Below are 8,792 nucleotides of genomic sequence, written 5' to 3'. Positions count from 1 at the left end.
AGGCAACAATATCCTCAACCTGAGATCATCATTTTCACAAAGGCAGGGGGTAACAGCTGCTTGTTCATCAGAAGATTTTATCTGCCTGCTGTTACTGCTGTGACCCTAAATAAAACCTCTAATGCCAGCCCAGCAGCATGGCTGGAGAACACAGTAGTGGCAGGAATAAGTCCCTCCCTTCTGCTTTGGGGAAGTTTCTGTGGACAGTGTTGTCTTTCTGGAACATTAACTGAATTATTTTTCCTCTTAGTTCCAGAACTTGGAGATTCAAATAATCTCCCTCCTGTCACAGATCCCTTTCTAAAATAGCGAGGTGTTCCTGTCCTGCTGAAAATGTAATTGAAAGGCATATACTAATGTAGTGTTTAATTCCAAGACTTGCCTGTATTTTGATTAAAAACCTCCTGGATTCTAAAGCTTAGGTTGTACTAGATATGAAAACACAAGTTCATCCAAGAGCACAACATGAATGAATGCGAGCATTAAATTCTGCTGACCATTCACTTGAAATTTTTTCTGCCGCATGCGATTCCAGGACAAATATTGATTGAATAACCTCTGTGTGTATGTGTGTGTGAAGTGTGGTCTAGCACCCAGAGTGACCTTTCTCTTCCATGTCTAATCACCAGCGATAGCTGTAAGCTTCCTTTTGTATCAAAAATCTTGTTTCATAACCCAGCTCCCCTGCTCTTTGGAACCTGAGTCTCTCCGTTTGTTTGTTCAGCCATTTGAGGTCTGCTGGGATATTTCTCTGTTTGATTTGCTTGTTAGCTTTGTTGCTGGCTGAAATGGCCCAGGCATGGTTTGTTCAAGGCTTTTGTTTTCTTTTCTGGAAGGGTTGGTGGAGGGTTTTGTTCTCCACAAGTCAGGCAGCATTGCTGCACGTGAGGTTTGCCTCGCTGCACGCCCACCCGCGCAGGTGGCACCGTGTCTGTGCACAGGCGTGGGCTCCGAGCATCCCCCTGGCCTCTCAGGGGCTCATCCAATGGCTCTGCCTTTTCTGTTATAAAAGCACTGGCTGATGTTTTGACATGCTGATTTTTTGGGCCACAGCCTCTCTCTTTCCCTGTCTTTCCTCACAGAGGGGCTGAGCCCCTGGGGCAGATGGAGGGAGAAGCGAGGTCAGGGCTGGTGTTTGTTGGGACTGGCTTAATCAAAGCTGGGGAAATACAGGGTGCAGCAGAACAAAGGAGTTTGAGTGAGATAGCTCTCTTTCTGTTCCCTCTCTCTCTGTGTATCTCTCTTAGAGATGTTCCCTATTACAGGGAAAGGAGACAAGTATGGTAATTGTCCCTACAGTCACTTTCCACATTCACAGAGTGCCGTGTGTAAGGTCTTTATAGAACACATATCTCCTCTGAAGGTTTTGCAGGGGAAACTTGGGGAAGAACTGCAGCTCCCCCCTCATGCTTCTCCATACGCAGCCTTCAGGACATGAGTTATGGTGGCAACTGGAGCCTGGATTTAGTTGTCTTCCATTTGTGCCATCATCAAAACTACAGTAGTTCAGGCTCCAGTTCCCACCAGGGATGCATGCATTTATGTGCACACATTGCTCCCTTCCAGCCTAAGAAACAATATTATTTATTCTCATGTCAACTAAAAATACTCATGTTGGTTTCCCCCAACATTGTGATTCTTACTTCTCTACATAAATATACATAAATAAACATGCACTAAATATATATTGATAAATATATACATCTGTATATACACACACACATACACACACACATATATATATATATTCCTTCCCTCCCATTTCTGTCTTTTCTCACAGTCTGAGAAGTCCCAGTGAGAGGACAGTAACTTTCCATCACAAATGCTTTTCCTGTGACTGTTTTTGTTTTCTAAGCCTGTCACATGAAAATAGACATAATATTTTCATTTTGGTTGTCTGTAAATAAAGAGAAATTTGACTTCCAGAATGTGTTCCTAGAGCAAATCAAGTTGTTCTAAGATTAATCCCTTTCTAAATAATACTTACAATTTATGTGCAGATAACTCCCTAATTTAAAAGTACTGTGATGATGAACTGAAATCTCTGTTACACTGTGGTTAATTACAACAGTTTCAGTTTTGGTTGGTATTTGCTCCATTAGTTATTCATACTGCAAACAAATATGCTAACAGCTTTTTGTCATATTCTCTTAAAGATGTGATTAAAACCAAATTTTAGCCTTCACAGATCCAAGCCTGTGTCTGGAGCCATGCACGTGCCAAAACAAGGAGGTGAAGGGCTGTAGGAAACTCTCTTCTTCCCCTGCCTGTCCTAATCCAGCTGGTAAAGTCTGGTGGACAGATTTCAGCTTCCAGCAGGGCTTCTCTGAGGACTGCATCCTCTTCCTCCTCAGCATAACGGCAGGAGATTGCTTTCCCTGAGGGTTTTTAGGAAACAGTCTATACTTGTAACATCAGCTCAGCTGGTGTAAAGCGGCAGTGCCCCAAGCTGGCATTCTGGCTGTCAGGGAGAAAAGTCCCTCTCTGAAACTGAACATTGCACCTCCTGAGCTCCTCCTGGGACCTCCAGGTGGGTCACAAGTCACTGCGATACTGCCAACCTCTGCTGGCTGGCCTGCTCCCTCTCCTTGGCTTCAAGCTGTTGCTGGACTACAGCTCATTCCTCTGCTTGAGGGACCTAAGGTGAGACCGGGAAGGGATTCCACATCACCTGACACTTGGGTTTTTCCTGCTGTGAGCAAGCATTACCAAGTCAGGCCCACAGCACAGAGGCCATCTCAACACAATCTGAAAGGAGAATATGGAAATATCTCCTTTAATGTCCAGCACAGGAATCCTGCTATTGACTCGCAGCTTTAGCTCACTGCAAGGTGCACCAGCATTGGGCAGGATGGCAGGGTGCTGATGAGCCTTGATGGCAGGATGCTGATGAGCCTTGGTGTTGGGGCAAATGAGGTGGCAGCGTCCCTTGGAGACATTTTATTCACTTCCACCGAGATATCTGCTTATTTCACATGGGAACAAGCCTCCCTCCTCCATGGAGGGTGAGAGCAAGCTGTGTATTCACATGATGGTCCAGTGAATAACTTCTGGTATGAGAAATCTCTGAACTTCAGGAAGCTGGGATGCTGCGCTGCAGGAAGAACAGCTACACTTTGCCTACACTTTTGCTACACTTTGTGCTTTTTCTAGACTCTCTCTTCAAGGTACAGCAGTGGTTTAGTGGAGGTGTTCTTCCTACTGCTGCCTTCCATTCTCAAAATTTCCACCCAGGTGGAAGAGGAGGTTTGTTGGGGTCTGTCTCTGAGTGAGGAAGACTGTTCCAGCAGCATGAATGTGTGCTCAGTGTGCTGGTGTGGAACAGATTGTGCCAGACCATTTTGCATTTGGGTCACTCTATTGACTGCTTACTTTGACCTCTGTGATTCACTGTGCATCTCCCTGGCACGTATTCTAGAAATCCCTGCTCTAGAAGTATTTACCTGCTGAGGGAGCAGACTGAATATTGGATGGATGCCAGACAGATCCTTGTTCCTTTGCTTACAGCATGCACAGTCACAGGCTGTGGTGTTTTGACCCTGGTTGGATGCTAGGGGTTCATCAAAGATGCCCCAATGCCCTCAACTGGGTGGGGGAGATAAAAAGTAACAAAATATATAGAAAAGCTCATGGGTCAAAATAAGGATCATGCACCGACTGCTATCACTGACAAAATAGACTTGACTCCAGGAAATTAATTTATTACTAATCAAATCAGGGTAGGGTAATCAGAAATAAAATCCAAATCTTAGAAAACCTTCCTCCCATCTCTCCCTTCTTCCTGGGCTTAACTTCACTCCCAATTTATCTCCCTCTTTCCCCAAGTGGCACAGGAGGATGGAGAAGGGGGTCTTCCCTGTCTCTTGAGACTCCCTGACCCCATGTTCATGGCAGCTCTGCTATCCCAAGTTACTAAACTAAGAGGAAACTGTTTATCTAAGCACAGGAAGAGATGAGGGACCGTAGGAATTTCTCCTTCCCAGTCTCAGAGAAGAGAGTTCAGGTAAGCTAGAAATGCTCTGGCATTAGAGAGGAGATTGGCATACAGGAACAAGCCAGGGAGATGGGTCTGTTGTAAAAAAGGGGGAACAGTCTGAGGTGTACAATGTGCTGCAGAATGGGACAAAAGACCTGCAAGGAAAATTGCATGGTGGTATTGGGCCCTGGCAATGTTGTTCTGGGCTCCATGTTACTCCATGCAGCTGGTGCATTGTCCACAGTTTCTGTGTTATGACTTTTAAATTACTATGCTCCTCCAAGTTTTAATTTTTTTCTTATCATGAGGCTGTTGGGTAGAATTAAATCCTAACTCACACCCATCTAGGAGCTGAAAATGTCAGTGAGGGCTGAAAAGTGGTGTATACTGAGATACTATCATGTAGAGATGTACTCCACACTCCTGCTGGCACAGCGGCTGGAGGCAGAGGATGTTCCTGCTTTGTTGTAGCGTGGTTATTCCTACATGTGGGGTTGGATGTCAGTGCAGTGTGATGCAGATGGGGACAGATGCCTGTCCCCATCCTGCAGGCAGGACTCTGAGTGAGCTTTCTGCCTATCAAAGCAGCTGCAGAAGCACAAGTTCCAACAGAAGCAAACAGGAGATGACAATATAGAGAAAAAGAGGAGGCCAAATGATGCTGTATGCCCAACTTGCAAACACCATCAGGTAAACCCAACCTTGCCTCCTGGACACCTCCAAAACAGCCCTATGGAACTGACATGTTTATTGCTTCCTTTTTGTTGTTGGTTTGGTTTGGATTCTTTTCCTGTGGGTTTTGGGTGAGGGTTTTTTTTTTTTTTTGATTGGTTGGTTAGATTTGGGGTTTTTTTTCTGTGTTTGCTATTGCCTCTTTTATGCAAAAGATTGGAAATCAGGAATTAATGCTTCTATTTTTTTTTTTTAACCTAGGGCTGCAGTGGAAGACTCTAGCACAGGACAATGTCACAGCCCCAGCTGTGTGTGCGTCTCCTTTGATGATGCATCTCCTAGGACAGTCTGTATTAATGCATGGCTTTAAAAGGTTATGTTTTTGAGGGAAAGTGAGAGTGTGGACCAACTACTCACACTGAGCAATGCTTGCAGGAGAGAAACTGTCCCACTTGTCCCAAAAGGCAGACAAGGAGATAAGGCTTACCTGCTTCCACTGTGCTGTTTGCTGTCCTGGTGGGAGGACATGAGGCATCACCTGTACAATCTCCTGTCCTCTCAGTTGGGTGGTGGCTCAGGTGTTCCAAACAGCGTCACAGCCAACCCAGCCTGTCGTCCTAGCAGGTGCTGAGGTGATATTTCTACTTGATACCCCAACACACGAGTCTGAAAGGGAATGTTGAAGGGTTTGAAAACTTTCCATCACTCTTAGAAGAAGGATTTTACTGTGCTTATTCATGGCTTTGATGCTTGGAGCAAACAGATGCTTGTTTAGAATTAAGTCAGAATCCCCAGACTCATAGGAAATATTCTCTGCTTTATTTTGCACTGTTTAGTACCCAAAGCTAACCATGCAAACTGTCCCTGTGAAAAGTCTGAGCTGTTCCCCACCCAGGGCACTTCTTGTTCATGCTGAGAGCTCTCTGACATGAGCAGTCAGAGACCAGCTGTGCATGGGCTGGAGAAACTTGTGTAAATATTGCTGCTTTGAGGCTGGGATTCAGGAGGTGCTGGGCTAAATGATTTATTAGTGTGCTCAGTGCTGATGCTGAGAGGGTTCTTCTCAGGTTGGCTTTTATCACTGATACCTCTTTATGGGGTCTCACTTACTGGAAAATTCCTGGTAACTGGATAGTGGGAGGGACCTGCAGCCGCAGGTCATGTATCTCATGATCCTGAGCTGGAAGCTGTGCAATCCCTCTAAGCACGAGAGAATGAGACTCACAGGCACGGCCATCCTGGAGGCATGGCCTTGCATTAGTTAAATTTGGTGGGAGAAGCTGCAGCCTCTACACTAATGGCAACTAAAAGTTTCTTCCTCCATAGTTTGTTTCTCTAATTTTTGCATGGTGGCTGTGCAGCAGTCAGAAATTGCTTTCCCCCGTGCAGGTCCTTGAGCAGCCACCAGCAGAGAATGGGTGGACCCTATGTGTCTGTAAGCCTTCCCTGTGTAAGAAAAAACCTTCATTTATAAACCCGAGTAGTCTAAAACTCAGTTAGTATCAGACTTTAGGCCACTTATTTATTCCCACTGCATTCAGCAGAGACTTGGGCATGTGGGGTTGGAGGTCACTGGATGCAGAAGCCCACCAGTTAAAAATAGTCTGTGGGCAGGTTGAGTATGAATTCCAAACTGGCACACGCACAAACCCTGTATACATGTGGCCACTCAGCACAACCCAGTGTAGTGATTTTAGCCCAGCTGGAGCTCAGTGCTCACTCACTCCAACCTGGTGGATGTTTAGTCACCTCCAGGAAAGCCAGGCTCCATCATGCCTGATGGTGGCTTGGGGAGACAAACTCCATCACTCTGAGCATCCCTCCCTTCCTCCTTCTTCCCCCAGCTCCACATGCCGACCATGATGCCATATGGTTTGGAATGCACCAGCTACACTGGAATGCTCAGCTGACCCCTCCCAGCTCCTTGTGCATCCCGGGCTCCTGCCTGCCAGGGGGCACTGAGGAGCACAGAAGGCCTTGACCTGTGTAAGTGCTGCTCAGGCACAACAAAAACATCCCTGTGTTTTCAACACTCTTTTCAACACAGATCCAAAACACAGCCCTGCACCAGCTGCACTGAAAATACCAGCTCTGTCCCAGTCAAAACCAGCACACCTAGAAAACACAGCACTTGCACAAGCAGCACAAAAGTTTTAATTCTGTCCCCCTCCATGTCTGATCCACACGAAGGTTTTTGTGTTAGGAATACATGCAGACACACCATGTGGGCAGGAACTGTGCTCATACATCCAATCTATCCAATCCATCCAGCACCTACCAGTGGGGCTCCAGCCCCACTCATGTGCAGAGACACACACACACCCACATGAGGCTATGCACCCCTCCTGTGACCAGGCATGGACAGCCAGCCCACCTGGCAGCTGGCCCTGGGTGCCCTTATCAATCTTTGGACACACACACACACACATGCAGACAGGTCTCACAGTGAACCCCAGACCTCACACTCTCCCCTGTGCTTGGCCTGGATCAGTAGCCAGCTCCTCCAGTTGTTTTGCAGGTAGGGATGGAGAAATAGCTGGCCCAGGATATTTCTGCTTTGCTATCTGTCTCCCAAGCCACCTATTCCATTTGCCTGCCAGCAACAGTGGAGCCTCCACCCAGGGATGTGTATGGACACAGTTTGATGAGCAGACAGGATAGATGGCAGCAATGAGGTGCAGGGCATGGCCAGACAGGGGCATGGCCAGACAAGGGCACTGACTGGTCTCTTATATCCCTTAACTCTCACCTACTCATTATTCCCCAAGCCACCATGATCCCTCCCTTTTGCCACACTGATTCCTTCCCATAACATCCTCTAAATTTGTTGCATCCCAAGACTTTGTTCCCCTGCACCCCACAATGTGCCAAACCCCTCAGGTGAGCCTCTCCTGTTGTCTCACCCTGATGGATGTCACCCTTGGCCCATGGGGCTGAGGGTTCCCTGGGACAGTCCAGCAAAGGGCAGGGAGGGATCACGTCCCCAGTGAAGCCACCAGGGTCCCCTACCTTTTGTCCCATAACAGCACTGGGTCTGGCATATGAAAGCCTTTTTGCCCTCTCGTTCAGTTTGAAAGCTTTGCTTAAGGAAAAGCAGAAATTTATACAATCTTTGGATTTTAGAGGCTGCAGCTTTGTTTATACAAAAAAATGTGGGCTTGGTGGTGAGATCAGGATCCTCAAAGTGCAGCAATGAAAATAGGAAAGGGAAATGGTCTGAAAACACAACCAAAATACCTGATTGCACACACATAAGTAGTAAAAGAGGAAGATCTCAGAAGAGCTGGCAGTAGGCCAGGAAAACACTGGAATTTCACATGTTGAAAATTCATCAAACCTCCTTGGTATAAAGTTACATGCAGGCCACTTCTGAGCAATAAATGAGTCTGTATTATCCCAAAGCCTTAAAAATTGAATTGACTAGTGAGTGGGAGCTTGGAAATCCTCCCTGAAAAATTCTTCCCTTCAGCTTCAGCCATGGCCAAGGAATGGCAAGTCTTTTATGTTTTTTTATTTTTTTAGCTTTAAAAAAATGAGAGATGTGCAGAGCAGCAGATATTCTGCTTGAGTACTGTAAAGACAGCAGCCACACACATAATCACATTATCTTACTTTTCTACACTCTGTCCTTGATATTTTTCCACTTGCATGATTTATTCTTGGCTACTATATAGCATAAATCTATACAAAAGATGTAGAGCCCTTTGTCTGAGTGCTAAAACCACAAAAAATAGGCAACAGGATTTAAAATACCATAAACCAGTTTGAAGCATTTGATTCAACAGCCATCAGTTGCATGTTGGCACAAGGAAAGCTACTAGAGTAGGTTTTTTACAGATGAGTGAGTTTTAAAAGTGGCAGTAGAGTAGGCCAGGAGCTGACCAAAATGGTCTTGGAGCATCCTAAAGTTAAGATGTTTCTTTGAGAAAATGAAATATTTTCACACAAAACTCCCTCCCCATGAGATGCTCTCTGCCAGTGCCCCACCTATATCTGAGTTTTCTGCAATGGAGTGTGAATTACAGCATCTCACTTTCTGATTGCTGCACTCCATCATATTCTAGAGCATCTTGAGTCTCTTTGAAATAAGGGCCCCTTTTCAAAACACTTCCAGTTAGTCTGAGCTGAAAGCCTGAATCCAGAA

Source organism: Ammospiza nelsoni, chromosome 1 (assembly GCF_027579445.1).
Source record: "Ammospiza nelsoni isolate bAmmNel1 chromosome 1, bAmmNel1.pri, whole genome shotgun sequence".
Taxonomy (NCBI): domain Eukaryota; kingdom Metazoa; phylum Chordata; class Aves; order Passeriformes; family Passerellidae; genus Ammospiza; species Ammospiza nelsoni.
The sequence above is the reverse complement of the archived record's forward strand: the minus strand, read 5'-3'. Positions refer to the sequence as shown.